Source organism: Ptychodera flava (genome assembly GCF_041260155.1).
Source record: "Ptychodera flava strain L36383 chromosome 3 unlocalized genomic scaffold, AS_Pfla_20210202 Scaffold_27__1_contigs__length_13241970_pilon, whole genome shotgun sequence".
NCBI classification, from domain to species: domain Eukaryota; kingdom Metazoa; phylum Hemichordata; class Enteropneusta; family Ptychoderidae; genus Ptychodera; species Ptychodera flava.
In genome coordinates this window covers 4,858,173-4,877,648 of record NW_027248281.1, presented here as the reverse complement: position 1 = coordinate 4,877,648, position 19,476 = coordinate 4,858,173, and the positions used below count along the sequence as shown (strand labels likewise).

At 37.9% G+C, this 19,476-nt stretch overlaps 2 long non-coding RNA genes across 3 annotated transcripts; both read right to left on the bottom strand.

The window, feature by feature from the left end:
• Positions 1-4,717: 4,717 nt before the first annotated feature.
• On the bottom strand, positions 4,718-10,047 carry LOC139126275 (uncharacterized). Its single transcript, XR_011550512.1, has 2 exons — positions 9,373-10,047; positions 4,718-6,140 (listed from the first exon to the last, which is right to left on the bottom strand). It is a non-coding gene; the product is annotated as an uncharacterized lncRNA (long non-coding RNA).
• A 630-nt stretch (positions 10,048-10,677) lies between these two features.
• On the bottom strand, positions 10,678-17,741 carry LOC139126274 (uncharacterized). 2 transcript variants are annotated; one of them, XR_011550510.1, is made up of 5 exons: positions 17,450-17,741; positions 13,434-13,502; positions 13,109-13,169; positions 11,576-11,779; positions 10,678-10,882 (listed from the first exon to the last, which is right to left on the bottom strand). It is a non-coding gene; the product is annotated as an uncharacterized lncRNA (long non-coding RNA). The 2 variants fall into 2 exon arrangements; XR_011550511.1 differs by having other exon boundaries at positions 13,109-13,164.
• Positions 17,742-19,476: the final 1,735 nt, after the last annotated feature.

The window sequence follows — 19,476 nt, the reverse complement described above, 5'->3', positions numbered from 1 at the left end:
ACGTGTTGCTTCTATGGTTGTAGTTGGACTGACTCTTTTTAGAACACTCTCCTTGGTTGGAACGCAGATAAATGGAATTTAAATCGTGATTCTGAATTTTGAAATCGTCTTAAAGATTTATTAGGTGAAAGTATTAGGTGAAAGTATTGGCTTTCACTTAGATTACAACACCACATGATTGGAACAAATTTGGAATAATTGGATGTGAAAGAAATGTCGGTTTATCTGCAAATGTAAACTCATCTTCTCTTCTTTTTAAGTTGCAAACTTGCTTTTTGAGTAATTTGTAATATTGCAACATTCAGGTGTAGTAGGGCACCTAACACTTTTGAGAAATTTTAAAAATATGAAGATCCAATTATCCCAAAATAGTTCAAATTGTGTTACATATATACGATATTACATCTTAAACGGAGATTACTAGAAACAAATCCAAGGTCAGCTGGAAGAAAACAATTGAGCTCTCTATTTTTAAAGGGCCGTCCATTGGCACACAAATTTAGTTTTAAATATCAGTGACTAATAAAGTAATAAAAAAGTGAGTTGATGAGGAAATCACCGTCGACGCGTCCAGGTGAAGGGACGGTGACTGGTAAACTTTTGAAAGTAAAATTATTAAGGCTTTTATTCGTCTATTACCCTACCAATGATCGCAATTAATGATTGCAGAAATTAAATTATCACGTCAAGGGACCACTAGAATCAATCCTATTACACGTTTGTGCTACGTGGAGTGTAAGACAATTTCATGGGTCTTTTAGTACCCAATGTAGCAGTAAACATATCAACAGGTGGTTGTGTAGCGCCCCCCTGAAGGTTATATTTATCAATGCCAAAGCGAATACTCAATGTGAAGGACAATGTTTCACGTTAGTGACGAACAGTGAAAGCGACGCTTTTCGTCCACATGCAGACCACTTCTGATACCATGTGTACGTTGAGCCTTGTTACTTTGTTCTGGGTATGAAAAATAACGCCTTCGATACATGGTAAGTGAAATGCTCTTATCCAAATTATTTTACCCAGGCGAAAGCAAACTGGCTCAAAAAATGGAGGCACAAGAGAGAGAGAGAGAGAGAGAGAGAGAGAGAGAGAGAGAGAGAGAGAGAGAGAGAGAGAGAGAGAAGAGAGAGAGAGAGAGAGAGAGAGAGAGAGAGAGAGAGAGAGGAGAGAGGAGGGAGGGAGGGAGTGTGGGTGTGTACGTGTTTGTATGTGCCGGGGCACGAAAGTGTTGTAGTCGTACCTTGAGCTAGTGAGTTGAGGTGCCAGCCAGTATCAGTCGTAACAATTGCACTGAATTTTAGCTGACACATCAAGCTTAGGTACCACTCTTGATATTTACGACAAGATGGCAACGTCATATAAGCTTAGTGTTCTACACTCCAATTTCGTCATACACCTTTTTAAAACAAAACTTTTTGTAGGGCCTAAACACAACTATCTTAATTATAAGCTTACTGAGTAAACTTTGGTCATCTCACAGAAATTTCAGCCAGTCTTGCAGTGTTTTACTAATTATTATTGTAATATACAGTTCTCGATATTGTTATCTCCCGGCCCCAGTGTTATCAATAATTAAGGTTATATGCGCCTCGACTCGGTGACAGATATTTCGATCTCAAACCTTTACAATACCTTGTGAGTGCTAATCTTCATTTTGAAGCGTTGCAGTAAGAAACAATTTCAGTGTCTTAATTTTTCGAAAATGAAAAATTTCATGAGTTGGTAAATGTTTGATAATTGCTTTTCTAGAACCAAATATTGCGGTTTCCCCCGTGTTATGATTTAAAGTTTGTCTTTCAATTTCGAGGCGCAAACTACACAAATGTTGTATGTACGTCGAAAGTGAAAGACCTGTACGTTTGCTCAAACTTTCATCAATGAAACTTTCAATCATTCTCTTACTAATTTGCAAATAAAATTCAGGAGTCACCCTTGCAAATTCGGGTACCAGCTAAGAGAAATGAATTACCTAACATTTACCGACTTTTGAAAATTGAAATGGCCGCCATCTCTTTTACTTGAATGTGAAAAAATACAATTTCCAGGTTTCGCAAAATTAAGAAAGTGGAAGTTTTTGTTACAACAATACAGTAAATAAAAGGAACGCCAACAAGTGGTATAGATCGGAAAAGTTGTGAAAATGGTTTTTTGGGCTCGAACATTGTCTCCGGGAGAATTCTGCCATTGTCACAGTGTTGCAGAGACGCTCACACATGCATTCCACCATTGTCCCAGTGTTGCCAGAGACGCTCACACATGCTTTTTTCTTACTTTCGGTAGATGAATTCTGGAGCAAGAACAATATGTCGCATGGGTATTATCGTGTTAGCTATTAAAATGGCATCATTTGATGACAGTTTGAATGAACTTCTGTGGACCAAAACAAGTGACCAACAATTGTGCCACAGAAACTTCGATCGGCCTCAAAAAATGGCGGAAAATAATAAAATATTACCATTTTGCTTGCTGTAAATTGTTGTCTCTGTGATACCAATGGAAAATGACTGTGGAAGAGATTTCGTCGTGTGTTTGACAATGGAAGAAGATAGGAAACGCTAGTATTCTATTGTTCTGTTTGAACTCATATATGATTGCTGATGAACGGTCGGCAATACATGTGATATTCTGTTATAGATGTCTGTAGAAATGGATGAATTGTATAGGCCTATAGTGACTGAAATTGTTTACATGCTAAAATCACTTTGGTTCAATTGATCAATGTTATAAAAATGAGAAAGATACTCTCATAGCAGGCACAAAAAGATTCATTGAAACGGTCCGACTAGACTATGAGGACCATGCTCCAACACAGTTTATTTTGATAAGTATGGTGAATGACAGTCATTTATAAATAGGACAATCTTGATGATATCTTGTCAACACAAAGAATGAACAAGCCTTGATTTGTTGTATACGTTAAAGGCATATTTTGGACATTTCGGGATTTATTTCATCCTGGAATCGTTGCACGTAAGACAGTGGCCCTTCCCCAAATGCTCGCATGAAAACTAGTGACCAAACCGCAAAGTGCACTAGCCCCCATCCCCCACCCCAGCCCACCCCAATTCCCCGTTAATTATACGTCCATGCAGGCCATTATCAAAGCGCATGAGATTTTAATATCAATTAATAACAGTGCTAGCTGTTATTTTTACTTTGTCTTTACGAGTTTACCTGCTCTGCGGTCTGATGCCAGTTGAAATCTGAAAATGTACATAATGACCTGTCAAACTTAACAAATTCTGAAAAGAGAGGGATCAAACTTAACTGTTTTTGTGATTTTTTAGTAAGGCTGGGCTTTTCCTCCGAGGCTCCAAATAGGGTTCAAGGCTGTTCGACCTCTATGATTGACAAACAGCATCCCATGCTACACCATTTTGAGACCACGCATAGACGCTTATTTCCTGAGAGAGCTAATATCATCAGGCCATGTCGGCAGTACACTAGTCTCGGAGCCCATCTACCGTCAATAGCGGTACCACGTACTACGCATACCCACAAGTGCTTGCAACATCGCTTGGATAGTCGATGGAAGGCCTTCGTCCTCGCACTTTCGCGTCGATCCCGGGCCTTCAATCAATTACCCAAGCAACGCTACAAGTACCTGTGCGCAAAACAGCCCGCACAGACGAGTTCGAAGTTATCAACAACTCTACCTCACTCGCTGTGCTATGCAATAGGCCAAACCCGGAATTCGAATCGACCACGGTACAAACAAAGCCATGTGCGTAAACGCGCACAGACGTACGTGTATTTCCATCCACAATCAGTACACATGTGGGTTTGTTTGTACCGGCATCACGTGATTATTTGGGCGTACTGAGTATGTAGAACGGCGTACGCATCGCGTCCTTTTTATTCCGGAGTAGAACCATTGGTGACCATCATCTATCGATACGCTTTGAAGTGTGCATATACTAGTTCAATGGCTTGAATTACTTCAAATAAGCAAAACCTGTTCAATGATCATGAAAGAATGTCTATTTTATAGCTCAAAGCTGTATTATTAATATAGTGAACATGTCGACAAATGGAGACGGAGAGCGCACCGATTTGGGTAAGGGGCAGAGTTGGTCCAAAATAATGCTCCCATCATTAATGTCTTCAAATTAATAAAAATTGCTGCAAATTATATCAAAATCGTTGTGAAGCCGTGTCGCGAAGTTCACCCCTTCATTCTCTGTCAGGGTTTTTGTGATGGGTTTTGAGGACTTGATGTTTAGGACGCCCTCAACGGGTAAAATTAATGCAACTGGCATCGATAGTGTCACGGTCCCTCCTCAGACAAATATAGTTCCTTAAAGCTTGCTATCAATCTGCAAAGAATTAATCCTCTTTCTCAAAATTGAATTTATTTGCAAGGTGATCATTCATGTCATGTTGTAATTACCCTCTTTATTGTCTTGTGTGACTTTTGATAAATAACCTGTTTCCCTGACTTTTGGAAATCATTCTATCATTGTGCTTGTTAACTTTCATAACGACGACAAACAGAAAAAGAAGTGATTACAAAACAGCCTACAGCAATGAATAAATAAGCGTATGTTGTCTTCAATATTATATTTCATGATTTAGCTGTGAAATGAAATTGAAAAGTCCATGACGTGATGCAGAAGACACCACTCATTTGAATATTGGAAAACAGTTGTCATGAAGAAGCTTAGAGAACACATATAATGTATAAGACATTTAAGACACATATCATTACAGTTGATGCAATATTATTCAGACTTTTATTTAATTGCCATTGTTTTCGACAAAGGAATAAATGTTTGTAAGAAATATACTCTAGCATACCCATATTTACTTTTCAATGTTAGTCTTCAAGAAACTCTTCAATGCCTATGTCCAACCATTTAGGAGAAGATCCATAGACTCAACTGAAACTTCAGAGATATCAATCAAAGAAAGAGTTTCTGAGAAGACAACTTTTAATCAAAATTTAGGAAATAACAAAGAAATTTAGAAAATAGAATATTCCAAGTATCATCACATAATCTTGCTGCTAGGACTGGTAAGTGATCTACAGACATCGGTGCAAGTGTTTTGCCCAAATATTACATACACACAAAAAAATGACAAATACACACTTGTTCATTCCAACTCAACTTGTTATTGGCCCAATGTCGAAAAAAAATAAAAAATAGACAGTTTGTCTCTGAAATTCAACTTACATAGAGTAAACTACAACAGGGCGGAATAAATAACAAGATTATGATGCAGACAGTCCACAGTCTGTGGTGGAAATTTTTGATAGCTCACGTCAGGATGGCTTGACCAAAATTGGCAATAATAGCCTCAAAAATATAAGATTGAAGATTTCATCATCATTTTTATATCACTTTAAGATCATCTCAAGTAACATGTAAACCAAATACCAAATCTATCAGACAAGTAGTTTTTGAGAAACAAACATTTTGACTGACAATGGCAAAAATTACCTCAAAAATACAAAATTTGCTGATTTTTTATCATACTTTCAATTTATCACAAAGAGATCATCCCTAGGAGACTGTATACAATACATCTAAGCTATCAGACAAATGGTTTTTGAGAGAAAAAAATTGACCAAATCTGGTTTACATCTTCACTGTACAACATTTCACAATGAATGTATGGGAAGAACCTGTAATTTCAAAGCTGAAAATGGCTAAAAGTCAGCATTACTGGGGCATTACATCAGTTGTTGTAATTTAAAATCCATGTTTCCTCCCTCCCAAGCATGAACTAATAGAGGTGACACTTCGTAAGGATGGCAAAATGGATTCATAGGGTTGGATTTCGCTGTAATGCAACAGTGGCTTCACCATTTTGCACAGTGACCTCAGATTTTTATACTTTATTTGGTAAACGTACCGGTATGCCAACTCAGTAACAGATTTATGTTCATAAGCAAGAAAGAAGTGAGTCCTCCCTATGAACACATTTCTATCCCTCCTGACTGCAACAACGGATGAAACCATAGAGTAGCTTCCCTCTACATCTTCACTCGGTACTCCCATTGACTTGACGCCACTTTGTTCTGCCATACTTTGTGTACGTGGCAGGTGATGTCATCACTTCCTGTGTTTGTATGTGGTCTTGAAGGAAACACAAATCTATCCTGCTTACATGGGAACAGGTATTGGTCTGCCGGCCTAAAACAATTCAAATGGAGATTATTGTCAGTGATGTGAAGTGCATTTGCTATCAGTTTGGTAAAAATTACTTTTATTGAAAGTACAATACTTTTGTTCTTGGATCAATTGGCTGGAGCTTTATTTTGAAAAGTAAGTGAAAACTAACATGCTAACATAATTTCTCATCTGGTACATTGCAAATGCTGATATTTCTACATTTGTACATTTCTATTGCTTTTACATGCACTTCGAGTAAGTCACTATAACTGTATTTGATGTCACACACTTTGTATCACATTATTTGGTAAGATGGTTGCTTTTTCATTAAAAGGCTGCTTGAGAATATGTAACATGTACATGTATATACCAGGTTGGCAACAGTGCAGTCTCATGCATGTTTTCAATAAAATATATAATACCACATTACATACACCCAGTTATCCCTATAGTATGACATCACACTATTGGCATATGACTACACTGAATCCATATTGTCACATTACATAGATCCAGTTATTCCTATAGTATGACATCACAGTATTGACAAAGACCCAGTTATCCCTATAGTATGACATCACAGTATTGACATAGACTCAGTTATCCCTATAGTATGACATCACACTATTGACATAGACCCAGTTATCTCTATAGTATGACATCACACTATTGACATGACCCAGTTATCCATGTATGACATCACAATATTGACATAGACCCAGTTATCCCTATAGTATGACATCACAGTATTGACATAGACCCAGTTATCCCTATAGTATGACATCACAGTATTGACATAGACCCAGTTATCCCTATAGTATGACATCACAGTATTGACATAGACCCAGTTATCCCTATAGTATGACATCACAGTATTGACATAGATCCAGTTATCCCTATAGTATGACATCACAGTATTGACATAGACCCAGTTATCCCTATAGTATGACATCACAGTATTGACATAGACCCAGTTATCCCTATAGTATGACATCACAGTATTGACATAGACCCAGTTATTCCTATAGTATGACATCACACTATTGACATAGACCCAGTTAATCCTATAGTATGACATCACAGTATTGACATAGACCCAGTTTATCCCTATAGTATGACATCACACTATTGACATAGACCCAGTTATCCCTATAGTATGACATCACACTATTGACATAGACCCAGTAATCCCTATAGTATGACATCACACTATTGACATAGACCCAATTATCCCTACAGTATGACATCACAGTATTGACATAGACCCAGTTATCCCTATAGTATGACATCACACTATTGACATAGACCAAGTTATCCCTATAGTATGACATCACAGTATTGACATAGACCCAGTTATCCCTATAGTATGACATCACACTATTGACATAGACCCAGTTATTCCTATAGTATGACATCACACTATTGACATAGACCCAGTTAATCCTATAGTATGACATCACAGTATTGACATAGACCCAGTTATCCCTATAGTATGACATCACACTATTGACATAGACCCAGTTATCCCTATAGTATGACATCACACTATTGACATAGACCCAGTTATCCTTATAGTATGACATCACACTATTGACTAGACCCAGTTATTCCTATAGTATGACATCACACTATTGACATAGACCCAGTTAATCCTATAGTATGACATCACAGTATTGCCATAGACCCAGTTATCCCTATAGTATGACATCACAGTATTGACATAGACCCAGTTATCCCTATAGTATGACATCACACTATTGACATAGACCCAGTTATCCCTATAGTATGACATCACAATATTGACATAGACCCAGTTATCCCTATAGTATGACATCACACTATTGACATAGACCCAGTTATCCCTATAGTATGACATCACACTATTGACATATGACTACAATGAATCCGTAATTCCACATGGTGTGGATGTGTCCCAGATTACTTTCACTGTAAACAAAAATCAGCTTTTCAGAGCTCATTTGCAAATTCTAAAAATACAAAAGTAGGAACATAATGAGTTCTGATATGGGGTGCTACTACATAATATGATTGATCCGAGAATTTTGATAAAATTGTGGGTTTTTTGGCGTTGGCGATTCATCTTCCAATTTCTTCACCACTGATATTTACATGATGTTGCTCCATTGCTAGCATTTTATGTTGTCTATCTGATTATCAAAAGAGCTTTTGCAAAATTCATAAACAACATAAGTGTAAACAATGACTCACAGAGTACTATGATCACTTCAGCAGCAGGGATGTTTATTGAAGCAACATTGACAGGTGGCAAGTTCATCAACACAATCAACAACACTGCCGGAGCATTTAGTAGCCATCAATGAGTCAAGGCGAGGAAGCAATGGGTGTTCATCATTTCTGACAGCAGCTACATATGTATATGTTACTTATTCTATGGACTTGATGGACCAGAAGAAAAGCTTTTTTCATGATAGCAGAATTTTCAGTACATTTGAAAGTTCAAGTTTCAGCTCTGTTCGTGCATGTTGTGCATCATGTTACCTGAATTTTAATTTGCTGTTGAACATCGGTCATCAAAGCTTTGAGACACTCTGCTTGATTCATTCAGAAAATCCCAAATGAGAGATGATATTATCCGTAAGAGCAGTTTTGTTGTGCTCAAAGTCAACCTCAAACATGGCTGTGCATGACTGCATAACACCAGTGCATAGATTCTATTCAACTAGTCCCAATAGTTCTTTCCCAGCATTTATGTGAAATACCACACTTGAAATGTTTGTTCACTGAAAAACTGGGTTTATGCATGTTATTAATATATAATCATCATATTCCTTACTCTTGAGGCTGCATTATGGACTGTTAATCCCCCTTGACTACGGCTAAGATGGATACAGCAGCTACATAGGGAATCACTTGTCCATAACGCAGCCACACTCATTCGGAATGCTGGGAATTATATATAAGTATTTCATTATTCTATTTCTCAAACTCATGAGACTCAAAGCTTCTGTAATGCATTGAATACATACACTGTACTTTAAGAAAAACATTTATATTGCTAACTGTCATATATATTTACAACTTGACAAGCTAGCTGGTTTATCATAACAGCTGCAACTCAGATATACGTACAAAATTTGTGTCACATGCCAAAGTTGGATATAGCAGATAAACTCAAATTAAGATTTCATCCCAGCACATAGTAGTACTACAGGTCCTCAAACTGTTTCTGCAATGTTCATACAACACAATTCAAGTTTATTTAAGCTTTTACCTTCAAATATTTGAGAGCTGTCTTGATCTGCTGTAACTCTGCACAACTTAGGTCAATCAAACATGACAGGTTACTTATCTAAACAGTGTAAAGGAAAGGTACAATAAAAGTTAGTATCGGAAAGTCTATGTCAAGCTGAAAATCAAGGAAACTATGTATCAACAATTAAAAGATCCACCAGAAGATGACAATATATTTATTCACGAATAGAAGCGCACAAAAAGCAGATATTATACCGTAGATTGCCAGCATTCTCAGCTAAATGTATAGTCAAAGAGTCATTCATTGCTGGTTTATACTGCCCTAAGTTACACATGAATTGGTATTTGGGGGTTGTGTTAACCCCATAGTTTGCTTCCTAAACCCTTAGCTTTTGAGAGGAATTACCATTACTTTTTTACAAAGAGTGGTCTCATGTCTCATAACATAATGTCAATTTGGTTAAATGTGGCAGTTCAGTGTGAGTATACTTGACTAATAATGTACCAGAGTGAGTCGTTTTGGTCTTTCAAATTCATTAGGTTTATACTGACCCTCCACTAATTCAGCGCTGTCACTTCAGGATGTCTGTAATTCATCATCCTTCTTGTAAGAAAACTCAATTTTCTATTGAGAACATGAAGTGAGTTCCTAGTAGGCCATAATCTTGAAATTGATCAGGTAGGTTCCACATTAATGTCTGTTGGAAAATATAAAAACAATTATCATTGTTGTTTTGACTGAACAGAATACTTTTAATGCCGTAACAGTTTAATTATACAGATTCAGCTATTTGAAACCAGTCTGGATCAGTCTGAGTCTGAAATGCACAGAGATGGTGACAAATAGTAAGGTTTCTTGTGCAGGGGTAAGCACATATTTTGAGAGGTCTACTGGCAAAAAAGATCACTAACCCACCAACCATTTCAACTAACCAACAAGTTCAATGTAATTGTTAAAGCCAACAACCTGCTTGTCTGTTATGCTACTAAGAGCAAAACAAAATACCAGCTTGTTCACAACAAAACTATAAGGCCATTAACTGGGGTTTGTGTATTTGCTGATCTGTCACATGCCATGTGCAGATATGGTACTGGTAGTTTTTTCAAAAAAACTTCAAACACAACTTTTAATTCATGACATTATTACACATTTCTCTGTGAACTGTATTTACACTGTTGTCCTACCAAATCACAGTCTGCAGAAAACAAACTAAAACCTGGTTCACATACAACCACTTGAGGATGTTATTATTCCATTATCATAGGCAAAGTCTCAGGAGACATTATGTATAGAACGAATCATAATGATTATTTACTCATAATTAATTCATTTGTAATATGATAAGTTACTTGCCTTCAATGACACTGGAAATTGCTTTTCCATCATTGCTAACACCTTGTCAACACATCTACTGATGGCCTTTATTTCCTCTACTTTGTGGACCAATGTTGCAAGAAAGTGAAGAGCTTTACAAAGCTGGTACACTGCTTGTCCTCAGTGCATACAGTATGATGCCATTGGTGAAAACCTGTCAAGGTAAAAACAATAACTTAACATTACACAGTACTTATGCTCAGTGTGTCAATACAATAAACAATGCAATAATTATCTTTATCAGAATTGTCTAAAGTCATGGTAGAAAACAAACCAAATTCTGTCTAAGGTTTGTAATTCAACTTTGCTTTAAACGGGTAATTACAGGACCATTGGCGCACAATAGGGAGATTACCAATGACACAGCTATTTGCATACACTGGGCAGGAGTTTTTGAATTCTCATAGCTCTGCTTTGACCGTATGATTAATTTGCATAATCATGATGGGCACTTTCCAGACATATGCAAAGAGGGGTCAAATGGTTGTGCAGGGAACACATTTTGAAACATGCGTTCTCCGACATAAAACGGAACATTTTTTTCAGTTTATTTTTGACTTGTGTAGTCGCTATATATTCACAGACATCATATGCAAGATTCGATGACACTGAAAGTTCGAAACATGGCAAAATTATGGGATTCTGTGACCAAAGACAGCACGCCCGATCAGTAGCATGGCTTTTTCACACTTGCATAGATTTAGGATGATCTGGATTTTATAGGGGAAGTTCAGGGCTCTGAGCCCAAGCACTATTCTTATGATTTGTACCTTTCTCTGTAATTTAGTCTAAACTTTGTGGATGGAGATGCAGTGATGCTCTACGTACTTCATACAAAAGTTCTAACCTTTAAACTTTTTCCCTTCTACACTCTTCATACCAATGGCATGTTCAAATAAAGTCCTTGGTTTATGGTATAACTGAAATTAATGGGTACTTGAACACTGCATACTCTCTCATCTGCAATCTTCATGTCACTTGACTGCAGTATAAATGGAGTTGGTGGCAACTTCATCCTTTCCTGTCTGACTGGGTACTCGCTTTTCTTTTGCTGCAACAAAGATACAGAGAAGATAATAAATCATTTAAAAACTTATTACCAAGGATACGGTAAAGATTTCAGCCTGTGTACATGTATTACTTTCATTATAACTTTCATAAGTCCAGACTTATGGCAAACACAATATTGCTTCACAAACCAAACATCCAATATATTTTGGGAAACAGCTATGCATGTTGATAAGTACCAAAGTAATCAGCTATCAGATTTCTGAGTGACAACAAATGTTGAAATCAGTTTAGCAAAACAACATAGGTGATATCATCATGGTCTCCAATCAGAAGCCAGGAATTTTCTTATTTCACATCGAAGGCAGAAATTTACATACAAATAATGAATAAGACTTATTTCCGATCATCAATTGTATGATATTTATTGTCTGTAAATATAAAATTTCTCATTTGATCTATCCACATCATGGCTATCAATGATCACAGCCATGGCTCCCCCTGAGAGTCAGGAGTCAAGTTTATTACCAGCTGACAATGCAATCTGATAGTTGATTATCAGTGTGCCAAGTAACACTGTGAGTAATATCGCAGTTGATGTAAATACCTGTGTCAACAACAAGTCATCATAGATGCTGATAACTGATCTGGAGTTATAGTCATAAGTCACAAATCATACTACTATATTTGTAAGAAAGTGATGCACACTTGTCTGACAAGTGGATATGGACATAAAACTTTGAAACAAAACAGCATCTCGGAGGCCATGTTGACTGCTGGCAAACCAAATTGATGATTGAGTCACAGTGCCCAGTCCTTGAGCCAGTATTGAAAGAAATCAGTTCCTGCATGTCAATTTAGCTCAAATCTGGACACACAAAAATTAAAATGGTAAAATTGATAGCTGCATTGAATTACACATGACATAAAATCAAGAATACCTGAAAACAATGTACAGACACACAGAACACATACATTGAAAAAATTCAAAAGTTATGCCCAGCTACTGTCTCTTTAACTATGCAGCAGTAATTAAGCTGGGTTCAGTTTGAAGTTATATTCAAACTGTCATGAGTATAACTATTCATTGTTGGCAGTAACTTTCAGAATAAAAGAGTGCATATTTTCTGCAATATACAATATGCTGTAGAACTGTTGTTGAGTGCATGAACCTTGTAACTGTGGTCAGCTGTATGCCCTATGAGGAGATGTGGTACATCATCAACAAGATGTCTTCATTTTATGTATAATGTCAAGTGACTCAAAATCTCTGTAAGTCTCAGGTTGGCACAAAGAGCCCTAACTGTGTTTCAGAAAGGGCATCATGATATTTAGAACAATAAAAATGTTACAGATTTCTCCCTTGACATACCTCTTTCCAACAGATTCACCTCCTTGGGTAATTTTTAAGTGATCTTTGAGACACATCTTCCCTGGCAAGAAAGAAAAACAACAATATTTGTTGCAAGCAACATCTAATGCATGCTTCATGATTTTGTTAACTTTGTATGCTGTGATAAATGTTTGAAATTTATGTTTGTGTTTTATTAAAACAACATCCACAGAATGCACCAGTAGAAATGTTATTTCCTGATAATTTTTTTCCAGCCAAACTGGCACAAGTTCATTTCTTAAACTTCAATGTCTGAAAGACATGTTGATTTATGGGCATATTTAGATTACAGGTGACTGTATACCTTTTGCTAGCATTCACAACTGATGTCATTTGTCTTCTTCTTGAAGTCTTACATATTGATTAAATGAACCTGTGCAAAATAAATACATAACATATATTGGACACGAAATACAGAGGAACATGGGTACATATTACACTGTCAGGTATGCACATACCGGTACACATATATTTACATAAATCAATTATATGTACCAATACAAAATTATAACAATATTTTTTCTAGCATGCATATCTATACTGAACAAAAAACATCTGCCATACCAGACTCAAGATTTGTTACTGTGTCTTTTCTGAGTAATTTAGCATCCAGCTCAGAGAGTGCTTTGCCACAGCTAAGGAACATGTACGACCCCAAGACATAAAACACAAACTTCAGTTAAATGAGCCTGAGGCACATTTAACATTCCAATAGACGTATACCATTTAGGACATAAGTTTGTGTCCTAAACCCCTGTGTCGCTCGCGTTGATTGGTAGGTCTTATGTCCCTATGTCCCATCTGCGTTCATTCATTGGCTGCCTATATGTCCTCAAGTCTCATTAATATTTACTGTTCCGAATCCAGTTCATTCATTGGCCGCCTTATGTTCTTGTCCCTGCCTCACTTTCGAGTGTTACTTGTCTCGTTCTGCCATGTGCTCATCACTGTAATGTACAAATGTATCTGCGCGCTTAGCAAAGCAGTCCCAGACTCCAGGTGTTTCATTCATCACTTTCGAACAATGACTGACAGTAACCTTTGTGAAGCCGCCAATTATGATGGATTCAAACACAACGTATCGCCATGACACCTCTTTACGATGACTAAATGGTCATATAATCCACCCCGTCTTTGTTTGTCTCCGTGTTTACCGCAGCTCCTCTACCAAAAGCATAGTCAACATAACGAAAAAAAGAAAATCGTATTACTGCATGACCTCTATAATACCAATTTCTATGTGTGCGTGTGCGCGCGCGCACACACACACGCACACGCACACACACACACACACACACAATGTCGGCGTAGTCGCTTACTTCAATAGTACAAAATACACGGAAAATGTGTCATGATTTATTTCAAAGACCTTCGCTTGTATATTTGCGTCAGAAGTCAACGCAAGACACGATACAATCTGATATGTCGTTGGGCTAGGAATGTGCATACTTCAACTATAATAGGCATAAACCAACGTGGTTAAAAGACAGAAGTATCAACATAATATAACAGGGGCAGCAACATTCGCCAGATATTAAAAAGAATTCCTCCGTTGAAGGTATCGTGTTCTTTTTCAAAGTCTCAAGTTTATTCGGGAAACCCGCGGCATCTAGCAGGGTTGTTTCTGATTGCCCGGAATTTTGTTAAAGTAACTTCAAACAGGTGCACAACAGGCGCATGAATTGCCCTCCACAGCTAATGTCTTGTAATCTTTGTTTCGCATCGAACGGATCACAAGCAGATTTACCTTGCTCATTTCGATGATATATGTACACCAACATTGGATCTGAAGACGATTGCGAAAATAATCATCAACAGACCTGAATGTCCGAAAAAAACTAATGAGCTAGTCTAATTAAAGATGCTGACTACGTTATACATGTACATGGATCATCTGGAATCAATGATGCAGTCCTTTATTATCAATTCGGAATTCAAGGGACATGAGCTGTAACTTTTGGCTATTTTTTCAGTATTTTATTTCTGTAAATCTACTATAGTTTCTCATCCTAATACCTTTGCTATGTTAATTTAAAGTGTCCATTACTCTGCTTGTCAACACACCCAGTACATGTGTAATGACCATTGTTATTGTTGATAATCGGGCGTTAATACACAATCTGATGGCAAGCATTTTGTTGTACAAATGAACCTGTAGCTGAAGACTGTAACTCCAAAGTTGTATATTTTTCATTTGGTAAGAAGCAGTATATTTTTGACAGAAATATTTACAGCTAATAAGACCAATATTTCCACGTGTCACATGTCCACGTGTCAGGGAAATGCAGACAACTTTGATGCCGGAGCTTCCTGACAATGAGATTATTAGTGCAGCGCAGGTGCAAAGACAAATTTGTCTTCACAAACCTTGCGCCTACGCTACAGCTGTCTGGTAACGATTGGCTAGGCTCGCAGATGCGTTACAGTAATAAGCACATGGCAGAACGAGACAAGAAACACTCGAAAGTGAGGCAGGGACAAGAACATAAGGCGGCCAATGAATGAACTGGATTCGGAACAGTAAATATTAATGAGACTTGGGGACATAAAGGCAGCCAATGAATGAACGCAGATGGGACATAGGGACATACGACCTACCAATCAACGTCAGCGACGCTGGGGTTTAGGACACAAACTTATGTCCTAAATGGTATACGTCTAACAAAACTGTAAGTACGGTACATACCACTAGCATCAAAATTCCTTTCAAAGCAAATTTAGTTATGGCAATCAGAAACTGGAGGCATTCGGAGTGGCAATCTCTTACTGTGATGTTCTAAAGACTATTTCTATGCATAGATTGAGATACCGAAGTTTTTGTTTAGTGAGTACAATGAGTAAAACACACTAGCAAGGACAAGATCATGATTTGTCACCTGCCTTCAGTCTGGTGCCCAACGACAGACATTTTGTGCTTTTTTATACCGCTGCTTGCCAACCTCCCCTCCCCCTACAAAAGATCTTCTCAAAAACCACACTTCATATATATGTTAGGCCAAAGTAATTAAATTCTTTGTTTTGCGTACCAGCCCGCTTTGGTTTTTAAGGTTTTCATAAAAAACACACACAGTGTATTTGAATAGGAAATTTTAGGACATGGCCGTTTAGCTTTTCTGAACTAAAATTTTGTTACAATTTTTTATTTGCTGCAATAAAATTACATTGTGTTAATTTTCTTGTGTGTGTTTTTCAGCCGCTTAGACGCGTACCTTTTCCCATTTAGAGTGGACGCAAAACAAAGAATTTTCTTACTTTGGCCTTAGTGACGGATGTCAACAACAAACCAAAATTATTGCCTGCTTTCTTCACAACCTTTGCCAAAGTCTTCATTCAGTACCACACTAACATTCAGTTGATAGTGGAAAACTTGTGCTTTATCAGTTTTAATCAGTTTTTACATTGGCTGGGTGAATTTGGGTGACAATAATGCACCAAAATGGCTACTGGCTTTGAAAATTGAACGTAAACGTATATCATTTGAAATCCCAGAAATTAATTTAAATTCTAACATCATAATGCACTTTCAATCACTGTCAGTTATGCTTCATCGACATTGGCCGCGCACTTTTTCTATTCTGTGCTTTAGACATTGGAGGAGTTGATCTGAACAGAACTAATTGATGTCATCACTGCATGCACTTGTTTACAACAACATAAATGGTTCTGTACGTTTTTCCAGTCGTCGTTCATCTTTGAGAACCAATATCAAAACGCTACACACCAAATGTCATCTATGCGCTGAGGGTTTTATGATGACTTCTAACATTCCTAACATTGTTTGAACTATGTGATATCAAACCAATTTATTACGAATGCCGTCCAACTCACAAGCCCTGGCGAAACTCGAGCTAAGAACTGCACCTTAGGCTTCATTTATCTTTGGTGGTAAGACCACTTCGTTGGTTTTGCTATCATCTCCCCTACTTCCAAACACTCGAGACGATGCTTAAGCCCAGGAAATACACGCCATCGTCAAATATTGGTGCAATATAGCTGCAAACTTGTAGCTCTACGAGCTTTGCGACCTCGCTCACCAGTAGAACAACGTCGCAAAAGCAAAAATCACCGACAGCCTCACCGTAGAGCTACAAGTTTTCAGCTAGGTGCAATAATGCATCGTCAACTACAGCATGCAAAAATGAGGTACAGCCACATCGATAGCGTCACAGATGCCTACCTCATCATAGCTGCACGGACCGCGCGCCAGCTTATTCTGTCGTGTTGGCTGCTGTGTAGCGCCGACGCTACTCAGCCAACACAACACACATGGCAAAAAGCCAGCGCACGGCCCGTGGGGTACCAATTATTGCAGCTACCTACCTCACATCTAGCATCTCACAGTCCCTCATCAGTTTGTTTCAATGTAGAGGTAGACGCAAACTTGCAAAAGATCGGGCCGGGGAGTATCCGAATATGGTCATGCTCTCTTCTGCCTGCGTAACATTGTGAAGTTCATCGGTATTAAAACTGAGGACTGCAGTCTGACGCAGATACTGTCGAGAATCTACTGAATTGCAACATAACAGCTCCAGGAATAAACTCAAAGATCGGATTCCTGCTTTTCTCTCTCGTCCTGGCGTTACGCCCACGCTCGTTCTAAAGGCTGCTTAAGTGACCTGACGTTATTGTCGCTGGGTATGTAAGCGTGAAAGGGTATGTCACGGCAGTACGAGTCGCAAAACTGTCGTGATTATGTAAGTTCGCTTTGTGCATTTGAGCGAGACTACTTCGGCATTCACTGAGGGATTAGCAAAAATCGACTAGCATATTCGCCTGCATGCCTTTAAGGATGGAGATAACAACCTTTCGATGCATTATTTTAGTAGTATACCTCAACAACGTACACAGGGTACAGGCTGCATTATCTGGTTCCCTGCCCCCTTTCCACCGCTGGCTGCGCTGTGCTAACGAAGCGGTAGAAAGGAGGCAGGGAACCTGCATTCATAATGATGATCTTTGTAATTAAACAGCTAATTATTTGGGGACTTTTTTCAGACAAATTGCATTGTAATTTTAATGCATTCACAGTTATGTAGATTTGTTTTGTTTGCGACTATGTTGAAATGAATTTATCTTTTTCAAAACAAAAACAAAACAAAACAAAGGAGGCAGGGAACCAAAAGAATACAATAAAATAAAATAAAAATAAAAGAGGCAGAGAACCAGACTAGTTGGCTGCAATAGTCGAGCTTCGAGATTGTCGTTGGGTTTCTGAAAAGGGTTTGGTGTGCTAATTTTTATCAATAAGCCCTTAGGGGTTGAAATACACAGAAAATACTTTAGGCCTATCATGTCAACTTCATTTTATGGGCAAAATACCGTACATTCGTATTGTCCATTTAATGGTATTATTGTTGAAAATTGAATTCAAATCATCAATATCAATGTGAGTGTATGTAGAGCTCAGAGCTCTCACCCATTTTCATCTGTAAGCTTTAACAGCCCAACTCTACCATTGGGCAGAAGAAAAAATTCAAAATAATGAAATATCAAACTTTACGCTAATTCTTATATCTTGGAATCAAAGTCTTCTTCGGAATCTCTTGTTTCATTAAAAGGGAAGCGAATCAATTATACATTTCTCTTCCGTGATATATCTCAGTAATTATCGGTTTTTTTTATCAGGCCTACACTTCACCTATAGTACCGATCTCTTGATTGGCTAAAAACTCCGCCACGTCACATTCCAAAGTGATATGACGTGGTTCGATTTGCTATTGCCCTCGACTCTCTCCCGCTACTCGCTAGCCGTTCGAATTCAAGTTCGAAGCACGCACACGAATCGTAATGTGGGCCTACAGTCGCCAGGAGCTCTTGTAATATCTGTATCTTTAGCATTATTTTTGTGATTTTACTTCCAAACTAAAACAATTTCGTGGTAATGTACTCATTGAGGGGTGTTTATACAAGTAGAATAAACTGTCCACTGGGACTGCATGTGCAATTTTGAGCAAGATAAATGGTAACTCGTTGATGACGAAGAGGGCCATATGGCCGTCATTTGACTGACAATGACCCAGACTGCTTCATTGGCAGCTTGGTAGAATGAGGGCTAGGCAGAATCAATATTACGCTGAGGCGGAGAAATATGCATGGTAAATATTGGTATTGCCAAGTAAAGACTAACTTTGACTTTACGGCAGCTATACTGAACTCCTGAACTGAATTCAAACAAGTCGGAATAGGGACCGTGCCCTCATAAACTCAAGCAGCATGATTAGACACCAACATGCGTATGCAGAAAGGAATTCATTCGCCAACGACAAACTATTCCTCGCAGAAAAGTGTTTTCTTCCACTCTTTAAGAACAGAATGTCTGTTTTCGACTTCTTTAACAGCTAGCGTCG